This window comes from Loxodonta africana, chromosome 1 (assembly GCF_030014295.1).
Source record: "Loxodonta africana isolate mLoxAfr1 chromosome 1, mLoxAfr1.hap2, whole genome shotgun sequence".
In the NCBI taxonomy this organism is placed as follows: domain Eukaryota; kingdom Metazoa; phylum Chordata; class Mammalia; order Proboscidea; family Elephantidae; genus Loxodonta; species Loxodonta africana.
The window spans coordinates 22,891,525-22,914,172 of record NC_087342.1 but is presented as its reverse complement, the minus strand read 5'-3'; the positions used below and the strand labels follow the sequence as shown (position 1 = coordinate 22,914,172).

Genomic DNA, 22,648 nt, shown 5'->3' with positions numbered 1-22,648 from the left:
ATAGTCTTTGGCATGATACAAACACAAGAGTATGCTCTTGCACATGTCCTGGTAAGCAAGCGATGGAAACTCCCGTCCCCAAAAAAGTGGATAAGTTGACCACTGCAATGAATTCAATGAAGTTATTTTTAACTTGTAGCATTTATGTACAGAGTTATATCCTGTTTTGTAAACAACAGTATTTATAACTTTAAAATATGTTTGGCATATACACAGATGCAATCTAGCATACATTTAATATAATACTAATGTGGGTAATAATTTAATATAGTACTAACATAGCAAATGTCCAAAAAATACTGGAAGTATTAATATTTATCTATCACAAAAAGTTTTAATTTATGTATCAAGTGAGTTTCATTCTTCGTTGTGCAGGACACAGTGGTTGATGTTACTCTACATAGGCTTATATAAGGTTTTAGGCACATTAACCAAAAACCAAACCCAGTGCCATCAAGTCGATTCTTAGGCATATTAAGAGGACACAAAATTCAGTATTCATTTACGGTGCAAAATATGTTCGTTTTGCTAAAATGAACGTGTTTTTTTGACACCTTTTCATTCGTTCATTTATAATTATAGCACTTATCACGAAACAAGCATCAAAATTGAAGTATAAACCACTTAGAGCAAAATTGGTGAAAGTCAATTTATTTTTCCTATGGGAGAGGAACAGGATTTTACATGAACTGTTGAAACAACCAAGTTCAGTGACTCATTTTCTTCGTTGCAGAATATGTGGAATATTATTTTTGTAGAAAATGTGTTATATAGTAAAAACCTTAGTATCCCACATCCACTAAAAATTTTATAATCCAGTCCATCTCATTCTGCTAAAATGGCATAGGCCACTTCTGCATTCAGTGGCTAATATCATAGTCACATTTAAAAAGAAGTTACGTCATGGACAGCTAAGACACACACACACATATATGCATACATATAACATACATATACATATAACTCACATATCCTGTTCTAAATCATGAGTAAGCAGAGGAGGGGGCACCACGGATTATCAGTGTTTAGGGCACTCACATGCCTTAATCTGGCCCTGTCTAGATCCTAATTATAAATGAAAAGCCAAGTGGACTATCTAACTGTCATTGCAAAGGAGCTATGCAAAGTGTCAGAATTCAGAAACGAGGCAACTATAAATACCTGGCCAGGGCAAGACATTTCTGGCAAAGAAAAATGGCAGAAGTTTTAGGGCAGGCACTTCTGTGGGGCACAGGCAGCCTCCATTGGAAGGAGGGAGGGAAACCTCATGGGCACTGAGCAAGACTGGCCAATCATTTTAATTGCAACCTTCCACTAATTTTTTTTTTACTAAGTATGCAATTTCACTGTGGAGTTGGGCATTGGAAAATTTCACAATATATTTGTTATTATCATTCTTTTTGGCAAGGAGAAATCAGAGCCCTAGACCTGGGGTAAGAAAATCAAGGTTTTGCTTCTGGCTCCGTACATACTATATTTGTGGAACTTTAGTGTTAAACCTCTTGGAATTCTGCATTTTTCAACTGTAAACTGGGCTGTTAATGGAAATGAGACCATAGAGATGATACCATGATGTAAAGTTTTAGAATTTACAAAAACTCCAACTCATTACACTACAAATCATAGAATAAAAATTTAATACTGTGCTTTTGTTACATGTTTATATCTGTTCCAGGAGCCAGGGCCCTGTGTCAGAGCGAAGGTTCATCCTTCATTAAGTATTGCTTCTGTTGCTAAAACAACTTATTCATACACATGAAAACACATTCGTCTAAAGTTTTTGGCAAAGACTTGGGTGATCACATATATTCAGAAGGGGTTCTGAGGTTATAAAAAGCATGCTCAAAATGACAGTAAATCTGCGTGTAACGGAGAAAGGTAGGCTTGGAGCCAAAAGTGGTAAAATTCTAGACCTTCATCCAGTGCACATAATGAAAGCAGTGAATGAATAACAGTATAATAAGAAGGGTTTTCCTTTTGAAACACTAAGCCATAGTCATGTGGCATCTCATAAATTTTCTTTGTTTATCTCTATAATCCTGAGCTTAGTTCAATGGAGGCACACAGCAAGGCTTACAGAAATGTCTGCTGATGAAACAGAAACTCACCTGCCCAACACACACACATACCATATATGCAGAGATTTCTTTCTCTAGAATTTTCCCCCTGGCCCCTATTTTCATAGCTTACACCATGAGCCCTCTCCCATATTGAATTTCTTCCTGAATCTTCTGTCTGAATTTAGACACAGTTTCAGGCTTCTCTCCTCTAGTCCCAGAGTCTCCCATTGCCCAGGATAAGCCCCTTCCTCCTTAGCCAGCCTCTAACTGTGCCAGCATTGGCCCTGTCCAGTCCCGTTTGAACAGTATTCTAGACCTTGATTCAGTGCATATAATGAATATAAATATAAATCCAATGCATATAAATCCCATGAAGGACAAGGACACAGGAATTTAGGGTTTCGATGATTACAGGGATAAAATGCTATACTGTTTTCAGGTTGACTATCACTGCCACGGTGTCTTCATCACACAGTAATTCCTGGACGTGCTGACACTTCCCAACCTTCAAATTGTACTTTGCTCAAGTTGTTCTGTGTCTCTATCCAATAGGCCCATGAGAAATGCTCTTCCCAGTTCCTTCAGGCTAAAGCAAACTTTCCCTTCCTTCGCCTCTCATACCAGTACCAATTGTCATCAAGTTGATTGTGACTCATGGCAACCCCATGAGTGTCACAGTAGAACTATGCTCCATTGGGTTTTCAACAGCTGATTTTTAAGGAGGCAATCACTGGGACTTTCTTCCAAGGTGCCTCTGGGTAGACTCCAACCTTTTGGTTAGCAGTTGGATGCGTTAAATATTTGTACCACACAGGGACTTCTAGCCTCTCATAATATTTGCTGTTTCTTTTAGTAGTGAACATGCTTTGCCTTGTATCATGGTGGTTTGTCTTGCTCCTTTCCTGGACGCTGAGAGCTTTGGCTCACAGAGACGTGTTCCTCATCAATGTTTATTGTGAAGCAAAGCCCAGCACTCCATTTATTCTTGTTGAAGTGGATAATAACAAGAATATTTTAAGTCTGGAAAACAGCAAAGATTATGTAATCAAATAGAACTGAGTGGCAGTACTGATTGGGTGTCCTTAGCTGCATAATCTTGAACATGTTATTTAATCTTGATAACTCTTTGTTTTCTCATCTATTAAACGGGGACAGTAATTCTCACATGTGACAATGAGTTTCATTTTTGTCCCCAACTCATACATTCTACTTCTAACTTCATATGCTAGATCACAATAAAGCACACTTCTTCACAGGTTTTATTTACTAATACCAAAAAAAAAAAAAGCCCTGTTGCCATCGAGTTTGTTCCGACTCATAGCGACCCTGCGGAACAGAGTAGAGTGCCCCCATAGGATTTCCAAGGAGCAGCTAGTGGATTTGAACTGCCAATCTTTTGATCAGCAGCCAAGCTCTTAACTACTATGCCACTAGGGCTCCTATTTACTAACAGTGCTTGTAAAACTGCCTAAGTCCAAACTAACCATTTGCAGGTTCCTGTAATAATAGTTGTATCAAGATGTAAAATGAGCAGAACAGAAAAAAGAGAATTGTCCTCAATACATGAAGAAATGCACAGCAAATATTTTCTGGGAAATTGGTTGGACTCTCTAAATTTCTGGTTTACGTCCATCGACAATTTTCCACCTGACCTTTGGCAAATCAATTAACCTTTCAGAACTTCAACTTCCTCCAGTATAAACTGAAAACCATGTTTAATACAGACCATTGGGATTGTACAGATCAAATTATATAACACATGTGCAAGTTCTCTGACACCTACAAAGACACAAATATTCGAGGTTATTTCTTTTTCCATAGAAGGCCTTGATATCATAACTTTAAAAGTTTCTAGAGTTTCAAGTGTGGCACCTTCTTGGGATCAATCTTCTGATAAGTAAAGGATATTCTGTGATTCACTCATGACCACTTTTGTTCCCTCCAGCTTTACTTGCAAAATATATGCCGTCTAACTCAAGTAGAAATACACAACTCGTATGAGACTGTACAGTTAATATCACTAAATGGGACCATATGCACAACTGATCTTCATCTTGTTCTCTGCACCTCCCCAATTCTACCCTACTGCTCTGGCTGTGAGAATTCATGGGATGAAAGTACAGTGAATAAGTGGAGGTACAATGAATAAATGGACACTCACCGCACTCCAGCCACTGGCCTCCTTGTTGTTGCTCAGACACAGCAGCGTATTCTCATCTCAAGCCCGTGACAACTGATAGTACATGTTCTAGAAAATCTCTCCAATCACTTGTTCACAGGGCTTGGTCCCTCATTTCATTCAGGTCACTGCTCAAATGTGACCACTTCAGAGACGCCTTCCCTGACAACATTACATAATTTAGCACCTCTTCTGGTCATTTTATAACCCTTTACCATATTTTTCTTTCTTTGTAACTTGACATTAACCGACACTGTATTACAGAAGACCTGCTTAAGTTCAATGAAGTTAGGGATCAGGATTGTTGGATTCCCGTTGCAGTCTCAACAGTTCTTGAAATAAAAGAACAATCAACTTTTCGACAAAATAATTTGGTGGAAAGCCATCCTGAAACCTAGATTTTCATTCCTGTGCATGTCTCATTGTGCTCAAACTGGGAAGGTCACTTTTCTTTCTCAGGTTCTCAGTTTCCCTAAATGTTCAAGAGAACTGTTTGTTGAACCAGGCCACCACAGATTCCCTTTTTGACTTAAATATTCTGTAGTGTTTTCATTAAAATTAAACAATTAAATAAAATTTTCAGTTACAGGGCCCACATAAAACATTGGTATTTAGAAAATATTGCTTATGTGCCAAAGATGTGGTGGTAATACATGATTTTTAAGAAATCAAATAAAGTAAGATGTAGACAGAGAAAATGGACTTGGCTATTAGTAGTTATAACTAATGATTCTCTCTATGACAGGTAAAAATTATTGATTTACAAATATGCACCAGGTATGAAAGGCTTTGTAGTTTTAACTTTTTTGCTCTTCAAGCAAAACCAAAATATAAACTCTTTATGCTGTACAAAACCATCTTTCCCCTTTGCTATGCCATATTTATTTATTGATTTGTGTACAAGGAAGAACAGAATCAAGAACTATTGATGATGCTTGCAATACGATTTCCTGTTGACAACCCCAGAGGTAGATACAGGCATACCTCAGAGGTATTGCAGGTTTGGTTCCAGACCCCTGCAATAAAATGAATATCGCAATAAAGCGAGTCACACAAATTTTTTGGTTTCTCAGTGCATATGAGAGTTATGTTTACACTACACTATAATCTATTAAATGTGCAATACCATTATATCTACAAAAAGCAATGTACATACCTTAATTTAAAAAACTACTTTATTGCTAAAAAAATATAACAATCATCTGAACCTTCAGTGAGTCGTAATCTTTTTGCTGGTGGAGGGTCTTCCCTTGATATTGATGGCTGCTAACTGATTAGGGAGGTGGTTGCTGAAAGCTGGGGTGACTGGTAATTTCTTAAAATAAGACAGCAGTGAAGTGTGCTGCATTGACTCTTTCTTTCACAAAAGATTTCTCTGTAGCATGCAAGACTGATAGCATTTTACCCACAGTAGAACTTCTTTCAAAATTGGAGTCAATCCTCTCAAACGCTGCTGCTGCTGCTTTATCAACTAAGTTTATGTAATATTCTAAATTCTTTGTTGTCATTGCAACAATGTCCACAGCATCTTCACAGTAGATTCCATCTTGAGAAACCACTTTCTTCACTCATCTATAAGAAGCAACTCCTCATTCGTTAAATTTTTACCGTGAGATTGCAGCAATTCAGTCACATCTTCAGGGTCCACTTCTAAATCTAGTTTTCTTGCTATTTCCACCTCATCTGCAATTACTTTCTCCACCGAAGCCTCAAACCCCTCAAAGTCATCCGTGAGGGCTGGAATCACCTTCTTCCAAACTTCCGTTAATGCTGATATTTTGACCTCCTCCCATGAATCACGAATGTTCTTAATGGCATCTAGAATGGTGAATCCTTTCCAGAAGGTTTTCAATTCACTGCGCCCAGATCTATCAAAGGAATCACTATCTATGGCAGCTATAGCCTTATGAAATGTATTTCTTAAATAGTAAGACTTGAAAGTTGAAGTTACTCCTTGATTCATGGGCTGCAGAATGGATGTTGTGTTAGCAGGCATGAAAACAACATTAATCTCCTTGTACATCTCCACCAGAGCTCTTGGGTGACCAGGTGCATTGTCAAGGAGCAGTAATATTTTGAAAGAAATCTTTTTTTTCTGAGCAGTAGGTCTCAACACTGGGCTTAAAATATTTAGTAAACCATGTTGTAAACAGATGTGGTGCCATCCAGGCTTTGTCGTTCCACTTATAGAGCACAGGCAGAGTAGATTTAGCATCATTCTTAAGGGCCCTAGGATTTTTAGAATGGTAAATGAGCACTGGCTTCAACTTAAAGTCACCAGCTGCGTTAACTCCTAACAAGAGGGTCAACCCATCCTTTGAAGCCTTGAAGTCAGGCATTGACTTTATGAAGGTCCTAGATGGCATCTTCTTCCAATATAAGGCTATTTCATCCACACTGAAAATCTGTTGTTTAGTGTAGCCGCCTTCATCAATTAGCTAGATCTTCTGGATAACCTGCCGTAGCTTCTAGATCGGCACTTACTGCTTCACCTTGCACTTTTATGTTATGGAGATGGCTTCTTTTCTTAAACCTCGTGAACCAACCTCTGCTAGTTTCAAACTTGTTTATGCAGTTTCCTCACCTCTCTCATCCTTCACAGAATTTAAGAGTTACAGCCTTACTCTGGATTAGGCTTTGGCTCAAGGGGATGATGTGGCCAGTTTAATCTTCTATCCAGACCTCTAAAACTTTCTCCACGTTGTTTTGTTTTCTTGTCATTCATGTGTTCACCAGACTAGCATTTTTTATTTCCTTCAACAATTTTTCCTCTGCATTCACAGCTTGGTTAACTGTTTGGACTAGCTTTTGGCCTATCTCAGCTTTTCACATGACTTCCTCACTAAGCTTAATCATTTCTAGCTTTTGATTTAAAGTGAAAGAAGTGCCACTCTTTCTTTCACTTGAACACTTACAGGCCACTGTAGGGTTAGTAATTGGCCTAATTTCAATATTGTCATGTCTTAGGGAATAGGAAAGCCTGTGAAGGGGGAGAGAGATGGAGGAATGGCCAGTTGGTGGAACAGTCAGAACACACACAACATTTAAAGATTAAGTCCTCCATCTTATATGGGCACAGTTCATGGTGCCCCAAAACAATTACAATAGTAATATCAAAGATCACTGATCACGAATCACCATAACAGATACAATAATAATGAAACAGTTTGAAATACTATGAGAATTACCAAAATATGACACAGAGACAGGAAGTGAGCACATGCTGTTGGAAAAATGGTGCCAATAGACTTGCTCAATGCAGGCTTGCCTGCCCCCCTACGAACCTTTAATTTGTAAAAAATGCAGTATCCGCAAAGTGCAGTGAAACAAGGTGTGCTTGTATTTTCTTCTTGGATAACCTTTGGAATACTTGGCTGTGAAGTTTCTGGTTTGCTAACTTCATTAATGTTCTTTAAATGCACAGAACTTGGAGATTCTTGGCATATTAGCCGCTGCTTTGTCAACTGGGTTGTCAGACATAATGATATTAAATCAAGCAAGAGAAGTATTGTTTTCCATCCTGACAAGAAGCAAAGAAAATGCTAAATTACATTATCTCAGATGAAGCATTTTTCTTTTAAACTGGAGTTTCTTTGACCAGAAAAAGTCTAATTTTATAACTTGAAAAAACTCTGCATATATGCAAACCTTTGTCTACATAATTTTTGAGATAATTTTTACTGGAAAATTACTGTGATAATTTCTCTAAAAATAAAGGTTCTTTGTTAACACATTCTTTGCCATGTCTGACCAGGCAACAATGCAAATATATACCACAATAAATTAATGCAACCTGTACAATAAAATAATACTACTTCCAAAGTTTTTGAGGTAGACAGACACAAAGATTCAAATCCTTGATTCTGAACTTAGACAAGTTACTTAATTTCTGAAGCTCAGTTTTGTCATCTGTAAGTTAAGGTTACTCATACCTGTACTCTAAGGTTGTGATGATTAAACAAAATGATGGTAGGCTTAACATAGTACCTGGTATAGTATTCATTTTCTTACTCCTGGTTATAATTTTAGAGTTGAAAGGTTACAGTCTACTATCATAAATGAGAGTAGGTTAACTTCAGGAATGGCTTGAGAAAAGTCACTTTACTTGTGGAATTCAAATAATGTTTCCTGAGTAGTTCTTTCCTGTGGCAAGCTACTCAAGGCAACACTGCTAAAGATTCAATTTGCCCACCTATTGATAGAGTACAAAGAGAGATCTGACTGTTTCTCTTTTTCTCGTAGAAGATGTTATTGAGATCAATCTAAGATAGGTGATATGGTGATTTTTCAGGTCCTTATCACCTCATAAAGAGTTGTGAAATCACATGGCCATTTGACTTAGCTTCTAGCCAGAAGGCTGCAAGCACAGAAGTAGAAGATGGCCAAAGGGCAAGGGGATATACCATATAATAATTCATTGTTATCACAAGTAAAATTACCTCCAGAAATCTCAATGATCTATAAGCAGAGACAAGATGTTGGCAGAATAGTGCAATTCACCATTTAAAACTTCATTGGCTCTTGGGAAGTGAACCTGTGCATAGCATGTAATCTAGTGGCCACCCTCACCCCAGCCCAACTACTGCAAAAAAAAAAAAAAAAAAACTACATTTAGGTACATTATAACCGAACTGCTGAAGACGAAAGACAAAGGGATGGAATCATGAAAAAGCAGAAAAAGGAAAAAGTATACATCAAATACAGTGAAACAATGCTACAAATTATGACTTACTTCTCATCCGAAACAATGGCAATTAGAAGACAATGGAATGGCACTTTAATCTGAAGTGCTAATGTAAAAAAAAAAAAAAAATTGAATCCATAGTTCTATATCCTGTGAACATATCCTTCAAAATGAAGGTAAAATAAAGGTATTTTCAGACAAACAAAATGACTGAATTCACCTCTACCAGACCTGCACGGAAAAAAAAAAAAATGCTAACAGATGTTATTCAGGTTGAAGGGAAATGACACCTGATGAATACTAGGATACACAGGAAGGGATGAAAAGCATGGAAAGTGGTAAATATGTCAATAAATATAAAATAACATTTTTTCATTTAATTTTAAAGCAAAAATAACAACATTGCATTGAGAGGGTTATAATGTTTAAAAACATAATGTATATGACATTGCAGAAAGGATGGGAACATTAATTGAAGCATATTGTTTTAAGTTTCTCACATTTTATGTGAAGTGTTACAATAGTAATTCTATGCAGAGTCCTGGTGGTTCAGTGGATGTTTGATATGCCCTCAAAAAGAATGTTTATTCTGCAATTGTTTGGTGTATTGTTCTTCAAGTATGAATTCTGTCAAGTTGTTTGGTAGTGTTCATATTTTCTGTATACTTCCTCATTTTGCTATGTGTTCTATCAGTTGTTGAGGGAGGAGTATCATTATCTCTAATTATGACTGTGGAGCCCTGGTGGTGCAGTGGTTAAGAGCTCAGCTGCTAACCAAAAGGTTGGCAGTTGGAATCCACCAGCCTCTCCTTGGAAACCCTATGGGGCAATTCCACTCTGTCCTGTAGGGTCTCCAGTAGTCGGAATCAACTTGATGGCAATGGGTTTGGTTTTTGGTTTTTCAAGGTGTCATAAAGTAAGGATGCGTATTGTATTCTCTAGAGCAATGACTATAAATATAATAAAAAGGAGTCTCTATGGGAATTAAAAACTAAAAAAAAAAACCTAAAGAGTATTAATTAAACAAAAAGAAAATAGAAGACAATGGAAGGAATAAAAAATAGATCAGACAAATAGAAAGCAAATAACAAGACGGTATACTTAAACCTAACCATGCAATAATAACGTTAAATGTAAATAGAGTAAAATCTCCCCTTAGAAGGCAGGGTCTGTCAGACTGAATAAAACTGAAAGACTAAACAATATTCTCTCTATTAGAGATACCATTTAAGGCTCATAGATGTTGAGAGTAAAAGTGTGGAAAAAGATTTGTTGTTGTTTGTTGTTGCCAGATGCCATTGAGTTGGTTCTGACTATAGCAAGCCCATAGGACAGAGTAGAACTGCCCCATAGGGTTTCTGAGGAGCAGCTGGTGGATCTGAACTGCTGATCTTTTGGTAAAGCAACTGAACTCTTAGCACTACGCCACTGTCCATAATCATAATTAAAGATTTATAATACTCCTCCTTCAACAACTGATAGAACACATAGCAAAAATGAGTAAGGGTACAGAAAATATGAACACTACCAAACAACTTGCCTGAACTGATATTTGAAGAACAGTACACCGAACAGCTGTAGAAAAAACATTCTTTTTGAAGGCATATCCAACATTCACCAAGATATGTGCTAGACCATATACAGTCAAAAGACTGAAATCTTGCAAAGTACGTCCTCTAAAACAACAAAACTAAATTAGAAATTGGTAACAACTACATATTTGAAAATTCTCCAATAGTTGGAAATTAAACTACAGACTTCTATAGAACGCACAAGTGAAGCAAGAAATCACAAGGTATTAAAAATAGTTGAAAATGAATAATAATAAAAATATAAAATATCAAAATCCGTGGCATGCAGCAAAAGGAATGATATTAAATTAGGAAAACTGCTCATATTACAATATTTCTAGGAATCTGATCTACAAATATACTAGCACATGTATGGATGAAGTATATTCAAGATTGTATTTGTGATACTGTTGTTCGTAATATCAAATATTGAAAGAAATCTAAATGTCCTCCAATGGGGGACTGGTTAAGTAAATTCTGGCATGTTCACACAATGGAATGTTATGCAGCTGCTAAAAACAATAAAGCAACTTATTACATATTGCAAAAACCTTTTTAATATGTAAAAAAGCAAAAAAAAAAAAAAAAAGTCACTTTGAGGTCTAAGGTGCGCCTGACCGAAGACATGGTATTTTCAATTACCTCATATGAATGCAAAAGCTGGACAATGATTAAGGAAGATCAAAGAAGAATTCATGCCTTTGAATTATGGTGCTGGTGAAGAATATTTAATATATCACGAACTGCCAGAAGAATGAACAAGTCTGTCTTGCGTGAAGTACAGTTAGAACGCTCCTTAGAAGTGAAAATGGTGAGGCTTCATCTTGCAACCTTTGGAGATGTTATCAGGAGGGACCAGTCTCTGGAGAAAGTCATCATGCTTGCTGAAGTACAGGGTCAGTGAAAAAGAGGAAGACTCTTAACAAGATAGATTGACACACTGGCTGAGAACAAGTCTGCCTTGGAAGAAGTACAGTCAGAATGCTCCTTAGAAGTGAGGATGTCAAGGCTTCATCTCACATACTTTGGACATGTTATCAGGAGGGACCAGTCCCTGGAGAAGGACATCATGCTTGGTAAAGTACAGGGTCAGTGAGAAAAAGGAGAAGACTCTTAATGAGATGGATTGACACATTGGCTACAATAATGGCCTCAAACATAGCAACAATTGTGAGGATGGCGCAGCACTAGGCAGTTTCACTCTGTTGTACTTAAGGTCACTGATGAGTCGAAACCAACTCAACAGCACCCAGCAACAACATATATTGCAATAGAAAGATCTCCAAAACATATTCAGTTTAACAAGAAATCTGTGTGTATATATTCGTACACAGCACCATTCGTATTAACCACTGCATACATACATACTGCAAGCATATACATAGTTGTGCATGCTTCCATTAAATACTCACATACATCTACATAAATGGGTATTTGTATTATTTTTAGAAAGTCTCTTGTAGGATGCACAAGAAGCTGGTAAGAGTGTTTGCCTCCTGAGGAGGAAGTTGGGTGGCTGGAGAAGAGAGTCGTATGAAAACGATTCATTTTTCTTTCTACATAATTAAAAAAATTATGTAGAAAGAAAAATGAATCGTTTTCATACGACTCTCTATGTAATAATCTTTTGAAATTTGTACCACATATATGTATTACCTCTTCAAACACTAAATTAAATTAAGAGAGAAAAGGAATTGTGCAGATCAAGTAAAATTAAGCTTACCAGCTAACTGTGGCTATCAAACGTCTAATATAGAGTACAACTGATGAAATAGTTATGTTTTACTTAAACATGATAAAACATAGACTGAGATGGAAATTTATTGACCCAGGGTCACACAACAAGCAAAGGTTTCATAACTACCAGGATATCCTAGAAAGTCACTTGACCCCATATAGAGGAACGACACTTTCCTGTGATTAAATTGCTGAAGAAAGATGATCAGTTATGGACTAGTGGACGGAGTGAAGGTGGAAAAGAAAATATAATTGGCTACTTCTACCATGTTCCCAGATACACATTCTGGCTTCTTCCGTGTCCCTGTTGGGTAACCTGGGTCCTCAGTATAAGGAATGTAAAAACGCATCCTTATTTGAACTCTCTTTGTCTTATTTTTTAGCCTTTCCACGATTTGGATCAATCTCAACATCCAGGAGGCCCACAATTTCTGCTCCAACACAGTCTAAAACTCTACTCTAAGCTGGCATGAATATTGTAGGCTTTCCAAAAGATGATGGCATGTCACCTGTGGATATGCGGTCAAGGGTTTTCGTTGGGGGTGGCGTGTCCCTGTAGGCATGGCATATAACTATCCCCGTTGTCATTGAGGAGAAGTAATCCTAGAATTTGCTTGTGTTTCTTGCTTGCCCATTGGGTTTAAATTACACTTTCATTTAAACACAGTCTTCCTGGAAGTGATTACAGTGCTCCGTGACTGCAACATTTCTCTTTGAGGAACGACTATAATGGTCACTGAACAGGAACTGTGGGCTGGGATGCCCTATGACTGCAGAGCGCCTGTAATGTAGGACTGCTGTGAGGTTGTTATCAAGTAGAGAAGGCACCACACATCCTTTTATTAATCCTGAGGAAGTGTCAGTTTAAAAAAATTAAAAGCAAAGCAAGGGCGTCCTGGTTTTTACCCAGCAGGTGTGAGAAGATGGAGACCTGACAGGATACGGCTGGTAATGCTATAAAACCACACATCTCTCAGGCGTGTCCCACTTAGTCTCAATCAAGCCTACACGCACCATCATGAGAGTAATATGAAAGAGTAATCTGCTTAACAAGCAGTTCAGATAGAACCGAAAAGCTAGAGAGTTGTATTTTTTAAACACAGCCTGCTGCAGGCTTCGTGCTGTGATGAAGAGTCCTCAGAAGGAGAATTCCAAGTAAGCACATTCACCATTAAGAAGGAAGCAAGACACAGGGGCCCGCTTCACTTTAAGCTTTTCTCTAAAGTCCTAGGTTATGGAGTATCATATACCTCTGCCATACTTTGGACACACGATCATTCGGACAAAGCGATTTCAAGCGCAAGTTGGTTGATCTCATAAAAAGTTCTAAAAACAAAGGAAGCTTGTAAGATGAGCACAGAATTCCTGAAATTTAAAGCTGGAAATATGTAGCCTGACTGTCCATTTTACAGAGAAAGAGAGCAAGGCCTAGCAGGGGGAGGAAATGACTCAGTCAAGGTCATGCAGCTAAATACTAGCAGTCAGAACTGGAGTCCACTCACCAATGGGGGGATTTTTCTCTCTCTGCCAAGGCGCTTTGATTATGGTCTATGCCCTTTCAGAGGCTAACAATGGTCAGCTAAAATGGGGTCTTCACCTTTACTTAAAATTCTGCATATTCCCTACTAATGAATGTGGAAACCCTGGTGGTGTAGTGGTTAAGTGTTTGGCTGCTAACCAAAAGGTCAGCAGTTTGAATCCACCAGCCATTCCTTGGAAACCATATGGGGCAGTTCTACTCTGTCTGTTTGTTTGTTTGTTTGATCTTCCTGTCTATGTAGTGCTTCATTATACATGCATAAAAAGAAAAGGTTCATACATACATTCTTCATCTTCACCACCAGCTTGCTAAATCACTTCATGTATATGTAGCCATCTTCATCAGCTATCTGATATACCCTTTACCTCTTATAGATTCACAATTTATATACATATTAGTTTGTTGTTACTGCTGTACTTTTATATATGGCAAGTCTTCCCCCACAGATCCACAAATCCAAGTCTCACCATTTCTTAAAGGCCTACTTCAAATTCAACGCCTTTCATAAAATCACCTCTGATCCTTTCATCGGAAAATCATCTGTTCTCCTTCTGATCCTCACCGTACCAACTCAACTGTGGCTCTCTTCACACGTTAATTATTTTTCTATTTCCTACTATTTGTATTTTCAAGTAGGAATTTACCAAGTACGATTTATTTGATAACAGGGTCTTTAGACTTTGCTCCTTGAACCTTGCAGAGGACCTGGTTCCTGGTAGCTCCTTTATAAATGTTTGTGAAGAAGTGAATAAATAGACGAATCTAGATTCTTCTAAATGCCTGGAATAACTTGGTGCTGTTGCTTTTGTAATGGCTCAGGAGGCCTAAGACCATTTCCAGAGCTAAGCTTCCTTTGAACCAACATGGAAAACCAAACTCAGAATTTAGTCCAACTATTTGCATGTTTATCATTCCTTTCTAAGTATTTTTAAAATAAAATTGAGAACTTACAGCAAACAATCTATGGATTAATATCATAAAAGTAGCCATTTACTCTTACAGGACATATTTACTCATTGGTGAAAGACAGAAAAACATTTTCATAAAAAAAGAGGATATACCCTCGAAGGGTCTACAATATGACAGAATAAATGATAGCTATGAATCAAGGTCCTTTTCACAGTCTATGTTCACTTACAAAAGATAGTGATTTCATACTGGGTATCTATATGAGATACTATTTCCTTCCTGAATTGAGAACCAATCATATAGAAATTTGAATACATTCTAATTTGACAAAGGCTATTAACATGTATTACTTAAATCAAACAAATGATATTCTGGGCCTTGAAGACTATAAGCAGAATACCAATGCTTCTTTTCTGGTGTGTATACTTTCCAGAATGATGTGTGAATCATTAAAGGGCAAATTCATTCTTTTGATACATCCAAAATGTCAGGATTCTTGTCCAGTTCATGCCAACATACTCACACCACCTGTCATACAGTTTTACAAAAAATGCTGTTTGATAAATTCCTACTGAAATGATGCATGATCTATTCATATATCTGCTTCTGCACCTATTACGCTGGCTAGTAAGAAAGCGATCGCTTCTTGTTTTTATGAATTCTGTTAAAGCTATTTTTAGGAAATACCAAGAAATTTTTTTTAATTTTCATTTTCAGATCACTGGCTATAAAAACTATCAGTTCGATTTCTCTTAAATTTTATTTTATGGAAAGCTGCTTTATCCGTAACAGAAACAATTTGGATTCATTTCCTGTTTTGATTTCCATACCCTTCTCTGAAAAGAAATATTGGGTTGGTAATTTCCAAAACAATTGAAAAGGCCTTTGTCTAATATGAGTCATGTCTCCTTTTGTGTTAACCTCAAATTCTTTTACCTCCCTACGACTTCATGTTCAACGCTCAGGTTGTTGATAGATGGTTAGTACTTGACTTTGGTTCCCCCTGAAGTATGCCCAGTATGCTCAGACATGGTCTTTGCTCCTTGTAGATACTTTGCAGCTGTAGTTGTTGTTGTTAAGTGCCATCGAGTTGATTCAAACTCATAGGACAGAGTAGAACTGGCCCATACGGTTTCCAAGGAGTGGCTGTTGGATTCGAACGGCCGGCCTTTTGGTTAGCAGCCAAGCTCTTAACCACTGAGCCACCAGGGCTCCATTTTGCAGGTAGCCATTGTAAATTTTATTTTTCCCTTAGTACAATTCTAGATTATTAGAGCTGGTGCTGAAAGAAAACTTGGAGTTTTTCTAAGCCAAACCACATCTTTTTATAAAAGGGAAAAGCCCAGAATTGGATGCCATTCTCAAAACTGATGCTGTTCTCTTAACTTAAAGTCAAGTGGCAAAATGTCACAGCACCTCACCAATGGAGTTTGTATTCAGTATGAACAGAATCTGACCATTTTCCCTAGTAGCATCAGCATGCGAATTTCCAACATTCAACTGCTGAAAAGCTGTATATAAAACTACTGTGTGGGAGAGCAGAACGATATGTGAAGGAGATATTATGCTAGACTCGACGTGTTTTATTTTCTGCGACATGTAGTCTTTATCTGAGTAAAGGCAAAATGTATGTAGTGTATCTTATTTATAATTAGATAACCAGGTCAATAAGCCTATATGCAGATGATCGCCCATATTCTCAATCTTAATATATATTTTATAGGTAAGTCAGCTATCAATAGGCCAGCTAAGGTAGGAAGAAAAGGGGAAGGTGCATTAGTGAAGATGACAAAATGGCCTGAGTTGGTATTTCATTCATGAGTAGTGAAATAAACTCGATGGCACCTAGCAACAGCCACTGAAATAATTATATAATCCAGGTGTTCTTTCAACTAATCTTTACATTCTGTCCATGTTCTAGTCAGTTAATGATAGAAATTAATAAACACAATCCTGGCAGTAAACAAGTTGACAATACTTCGAGGCATCAGATGTATGATGAAGTCTCCTTGAGCAAAGAGCACAATCACTAAGAGCTTTGAGGAAGAGGGTGTTCTTGAGTCTTGAAATATGCATAGGAATTTAGTAAATAGAGAATGGGAAAGGAAAAGGAAGGGAAGGGATGGGAGAAAAAAAAGCAGGAAGAATTGCAAGTTCTGATTCGCAGTGAAGAGTGTGCTGTGGTAATTGTGTTCAGGAATTGAAGAGGGGCAGGGGCATGTATCAGGAGATGAGAATGGGAAGGCTGAGAATGTGGAGATGTTTCAATTCTAGTCCTAGAAGTTCTGGAGAAATTCCTGAGAAACCAAAAGCCATGGAAGATTCCGGAGGAGGGTAGTACCTCATTCATCTAATGTAATATTCTATTAACCTAATGGTAAACTCATAATACTGTACGAGTCGAATAATCAAGTGATTCTACTGAATGAAAGCTAGAGCTCAAAGAGTCATTACTGAGGTAACCCACTTTACAAGAAGGTCAAATGGATGAATTTTAAACACAGTACTCCCATGCTCCTTGCCCCACTCAACCTAACACATTTAGGTCAACACTATTCTCTCCTTTCCAAAGGTTAGTGTAGGACTATAGACCAAAACTACAAACATGTTTTTTGTCTTTCAATTTTAAGTTATGTTTTCACAAGATGATACTTAACTTCAGATTAGAGGAACACTGTCCTTAGGTAGAGTGGTGGTGACTTCATTTAAAAACCCAAAAAAAAAACCAAACCCAGTTCTGTCGCGTCGATTCCGACTCATAGCGACCCTAGAGGACAGAGTAGAACTGCCCCACAGAGTTTCCAAGGAGCGCCTGGCAGATTCAAACTGCCAACCCTTTGGTTAGCAGCCGTAGCACTTAACCACTACGCCACCAGGGTTTCCAAGGACTGAGACAGAGAAGGTTATATGCCCCATAATTTCTATTTATTTTCATTTTTCTTTCAAAAACTGTATTGAACATCTAAGAAATATACTTCAAGAATAAGCATTTGCAAATAATTAAGCATGCAATATGATACCTGGATTAAAACACATTTTCTGAGAAGCAAAATAAAACCAAACCCAGGACTTTGATATCAGGCACAGGGTTTTAATCCTGCCTCGGCCATTTACTAGTTGAGTAAAAATCAGCAAGTTCTTTAATTTCTCTAAGCCTCAGTTTCCTCATGTGTAAAACTTGGATCATCATACTGATTTTACAAGATCGCTAGATGATAAGTAAAGCCATGTTGTGCAAAGTGCTTTGGAAAGAACAGGAGTAACAGACCCAGATATGGCCCAAGAGATGCTTGATTTCACCCCAACAGTTTTCTCACGTTCATAAAATTTCACACAAAAATAGGATTTCTAAGTCTAAAGTTCAGGAAAAAATGCATCTTCATTCCTCTATCTAAGAATCATTTAGTTACCTACACACTCCTCCCCACACGGTAGATGCTTGGCACCTGAGTTTGGAAACATGGCTTTAGAGTTGACATGCCTGATTCTCTGGTATATTAAAAAAAAAAAAAAAATTGCTGTCCAGCCGATTCCAACTCAGCAACCCTATAGGACACAGTAGAACTGCTTCCTGAGGTTTCCAAGGAGCAACTGGTGGATTCGAACTGCTGACCTTTTGGTTAGCAGCCGAGCTCTCAACCACTGTGCCACCAGGGCTCCAAAAAAGTATGACCTTGAGTATGTTGTTGTTAGGTGCCATCGAGTCGCTTCCAGCTCATAGTGACTCTATAGGACGGAGACCTGGCGGCATAGCGGTTAAGAGCTCAGCTAACCAAAAGGTCGGCAGTTCAAATCCACCAGTCATTCCTTGGAAACCCTATAGGGCAGTTCTACTCTGTCCTATAGAGTCGCTGGCGTATTAGTCTTATATTAATGTTAAAAAAAAAAAAATCTCAGCTATTTTCACTTAAGCTTGTAGCCTTTCTGGGCCTCGGCCTCAGTTTCATCAAAACTCCTGCCCCTACTTGGACTGTAAAGCTATTTAGAAGCTTTCCAATTCCCCCTGATATCTCTGTTCTTTCCTGTTTCACTTCCCGTACTTGGAGGAATCCAGTAGAGAAAGACAACATCAATTGGATAACCTCCACAGGAATAACATTCTGTTCTAGGACTAAGGCATCATTTTCAGTTCTAAAAGGAGAGAAAAACTTGACCTGTTCAAACAGGAATTTGCTAGCCACTGAATTCATCCATTTGTCTGTGAGTTGAAATTAAGTGTGAATCTGACCAGCCTCTTGCCTCCCTGCCCTGAGGTTGGCTACTCAGTCTATCTCTTTCCTTGGAGCAGGACGTGGTAAGTCCTTTTGTGTTTCAAAGTCAGGAGCTAAGAAGGAGAAGAGGAAGACTATTTGAAGCACAGGGGACAAGGGGGAGTTCTCCCTTTTTGGGGGGGGTTGGGATAGGTGAAGGCAGGTTGATGAGAAGCATGACAACAATTGGGGGAGGAGTTGGAATCAGCTTGTTGGGAACTGGTACGTAGTTGATGATAAAACCCAGACTCAGTGCCGTCGAGTCGATTCCGACTGGAAAAGAGTTTGAACAATACTTGAGCAAGATAAAGAATTTAAATTAATTTAAGGTAATGTTGCATAAACCAAAATTAAACCAAACCGAACTCCTTACCATGGAGTCGATTCTGACTCTTAGTAACCCTACAGGACAGAGTAGAACTGCCCCATAGGGTTTCCAAGGAGTGGCTGGTGGCTTTGAACTGCTGAACTTTTGGTTAGCAGCCTAGCTCTTAACCACTGAGCCACCAGGGCACAGGCTTTGCTTTTTTATTCGTATCACTTCTCTAGGATTAAACACAATGGTCAAAGCCTTATAATTATTATACAAATGACACATGTCTCAGTAACATGCAAACAAAAACACCTTTTATAAATTTCATCTGGTCTTAAGTTTTATATTTCAAACATTCCCACGGGTATCAAAAACTATTTTAAAGGTCAAGTAATTCATTCATTAAAAATATTTTAAAGCAACAGATTTTAGAAGTAAAATTAATTCTTTAATTGAACCATAATATGCTTTTCACCTCAGCCAACTTTATACTAATGTGTCAGATTCCAGCTCTCTTTTTCAAAAGCTTTTCTTTCATTCCAGTAGGTCAATATCCCCCCAGGAAAGCATCAGAAAAAAAATGGGATAACGTTAGTGAAAACGTCTTGTAAATGATAAAGTACCATATATGTGCAAAACCCAAACCCAAACCTGCTGTTGAGTCGACTCCGACTCATAGCGACCCTACAGGATGGAGTAGAACTGCCCCACAGAGTTTCCAAGGAGCGCCTGGCAGATTCAAACTACTGACCTCTTGGTTAGCAGCCGTAGCACTTAACCACTACGCCACCAGGGTTTCTATATGTGCAAGGGACTATCATTTATGCCTCATGTTCTGAGAATGATGACTTCTTGAAACGAACATTCATTGTTTCTTTACATCTTCATAACAGAATCATTCATAAGAATGAGCCTAAGAAAAAGTACTAGCAGATCCTGTGAAATTAGAAAAGGTTGCTGAAGTGGCAAGCCAGTGATCACTCCTAGAGGTATGACTTCCCATCAGAACTTCTAGCAATACTTCTGCTCTGACACAGTATGGAAGATACTGTGTATTCCCATAAATGAAATAATGAAGGCCTAAACATATAGCAAGGTACCTGGGTGGCATAAACGGTTTGCACTGAGCTACTAATTGAAAGGCTGGCAGTTCAAACCTATCCAGTGGCACCACAGAAGAAAAGCCTGGCAATCCGCTTCTGCAAAGATTACAGTCAAGAAAATCCTATGGAGCAGTTCTACTCTGTAACACATGGGGTCACCGTGAGTCGGAATTGACTCAATGGCAACGTTTTCTTTTTTTAACATATACCACAAATGCAGAGGAGCACTCCAAGAGAGCAGTGGGAAGGTTCCCCAGAAAGTAAGAAGGTTATAGTCACAAAATTTTTTTTTTTTTTTCAATTCTGTTTTTTGCCACATAGGCACAGGATAACATAATGTGCCTTTAAGTACACTGCATGATGGTGGGAATCTCCGGGGCTCTGGCATAAACTTCCGGGACAAACTCTTTGGTGAAAACACGCTTTTTTGATACAAAAACCTCTTACATGCCAACTGAGGCTCTATCCTGGTTATAGGTGGTAGTTTTGATCCCCAAACGTTCACTTAGTGGAGAAATATCAGATAATTGTGGGTTACGTGATTTTCTTACCAGCTGACCAAAATGGAACTACTGACTGTGAGCTTTTTAGTAAAAAAAAAAAAGAATATTTTCTCTGCTCTCTCATCTTCCTCTCCCCCCCTTCCCTGCTCTTCTTTGCTGTTTTTTACACACACACACACACACACTTTGCAAGAACAAAGTAAAAAAAAAATATATATATACACACACACTGTATTTTTATGCAAATAACATGTGCTTTCTATGTTTGCTTCCAGCCTTACTGTCCTCCTGCAAGGTATTTTCATAAGCACTGCTATGCCAATTTTTTTTTTTTTTTTACGTGTTTCTGTAAAAAAATAGCATAGCGTGCTTACAAAAATACTATATATATATCTGCATATATATAAACAAGAATTGTCTTCCAAGACAAAAGAGGCTTTTCATGTAACCAGCAATGATTTACTTCATTTCCATACTTGCATTATGCATTTTTGCATGGGAACATTTGATTTTATCTTTTCATTTCACAAAGAAATAAGGCTCTGAGTGGGGCAGTTATTTCTTCAAGCTCCATTTTCAAAATGAAAGAAGTAATTTTAATTTTCTCTTGCTGTATTAAATGCAGCTTCAACAGGTATTTATGTACATCTGCAGCTGCTTTTTTCTCCATATATCAGTGTATACATAATACATCATTGTGTAAATACAGCAATGAAATGCTTGTTATTTTAAATAGGGGGCATTTTGTATCATGGAAATGTCAACAAAAAAAATGAAAATAGTTAACAGCACAGTAATAAATTAAATAACAATGTCAAGAGTACTTTTATCACCTACATGTAATTGTCCGGTTGGAGGGTGGGGAAGAGACATAGAGTAGGACATGATTTGATCCAGATAAATCAGAAATCTGGTCTTGATGATCTGGGTTCCCATGGCACATGTCTTTCAGAGATCCCAAAAGGTTGCATAGGTGCCACGTACATTCTTAAATATTCTATGTATTTCAGCCATTCCCCAGAATACGGTTTTGACTCGCCTCTTGGCCCTGCTTGCCTTCCACTAGATATGTTCTGGATTATCAATGCTACATTTAAAATAATTTAGATATGGTCTGCTCTGAGCTGAAAAGAGACAGACTTTGACTCCTATGCCCTGGATACTCCTGTCACTATCACTCTATCACACTGATGCTGGACTGCAGGCACACTCCGTAAAGGGGATCAGCTGTGTTTTGAGGTCATATAGGATCCACTATATGCTTATGGACTGAATCGTGTCCCCCCAAAATATGTGTTGTAAATCCTAACCTCTATGCCTGTGATGGAGCCCTGGTGGCGAAGTGCTTAACAGTTCAACTGCTAACCAAAGGCCAGCAGTTCGAATCCACCAGCCGCTCCTTGGAAACCCTATGGGACAGTTCCACTCCGTCCTACAGGATTGCTATAAATTGGAATCGACTGAAGAGCAAACAGGTTTGGTTTGGTTTGGTTTATCCCTGTGGTTATAAACTCATCTGGGAATGGGTCGTCTTTGTTATGTTAATGAGGCAGGATTAATGTAGGATGTATCTTGAATCAATCTCTTTTGAGATATAAGAGATTAAACAAGCAAGTAAAAGAAGCAGAGATAGGGGTGGGGGAGAGAGATGCAAAGCCACATGAAGACTGCCCAGGGAGCAGAAGCTTAAAGAGACAAGGACCTTCTTCCAGAGCCCACAGAAAGACTTCCCCTAGAGCTAGCAGCCTGAATGCGGATTTCTAGCCTCCTAAGCTGGTTTTTTTTTTTTTTTTAGTGAT

General features: G+C 38.1%; 1 protein-coding gene across 1 annotated transcript in view; it reads right to left on the bottom strand.

The window, feature by feature from the left end:
* Window positions 1–22,648, bottom strand: part of FGF12 (fibroblast growth factor 12) — a 280,043-nt gene that overhangs the window by 25,580 nt on the left and 231,815 nt on the right. The gene's annotated exons all lie outside the window — the stretch shown is intronic.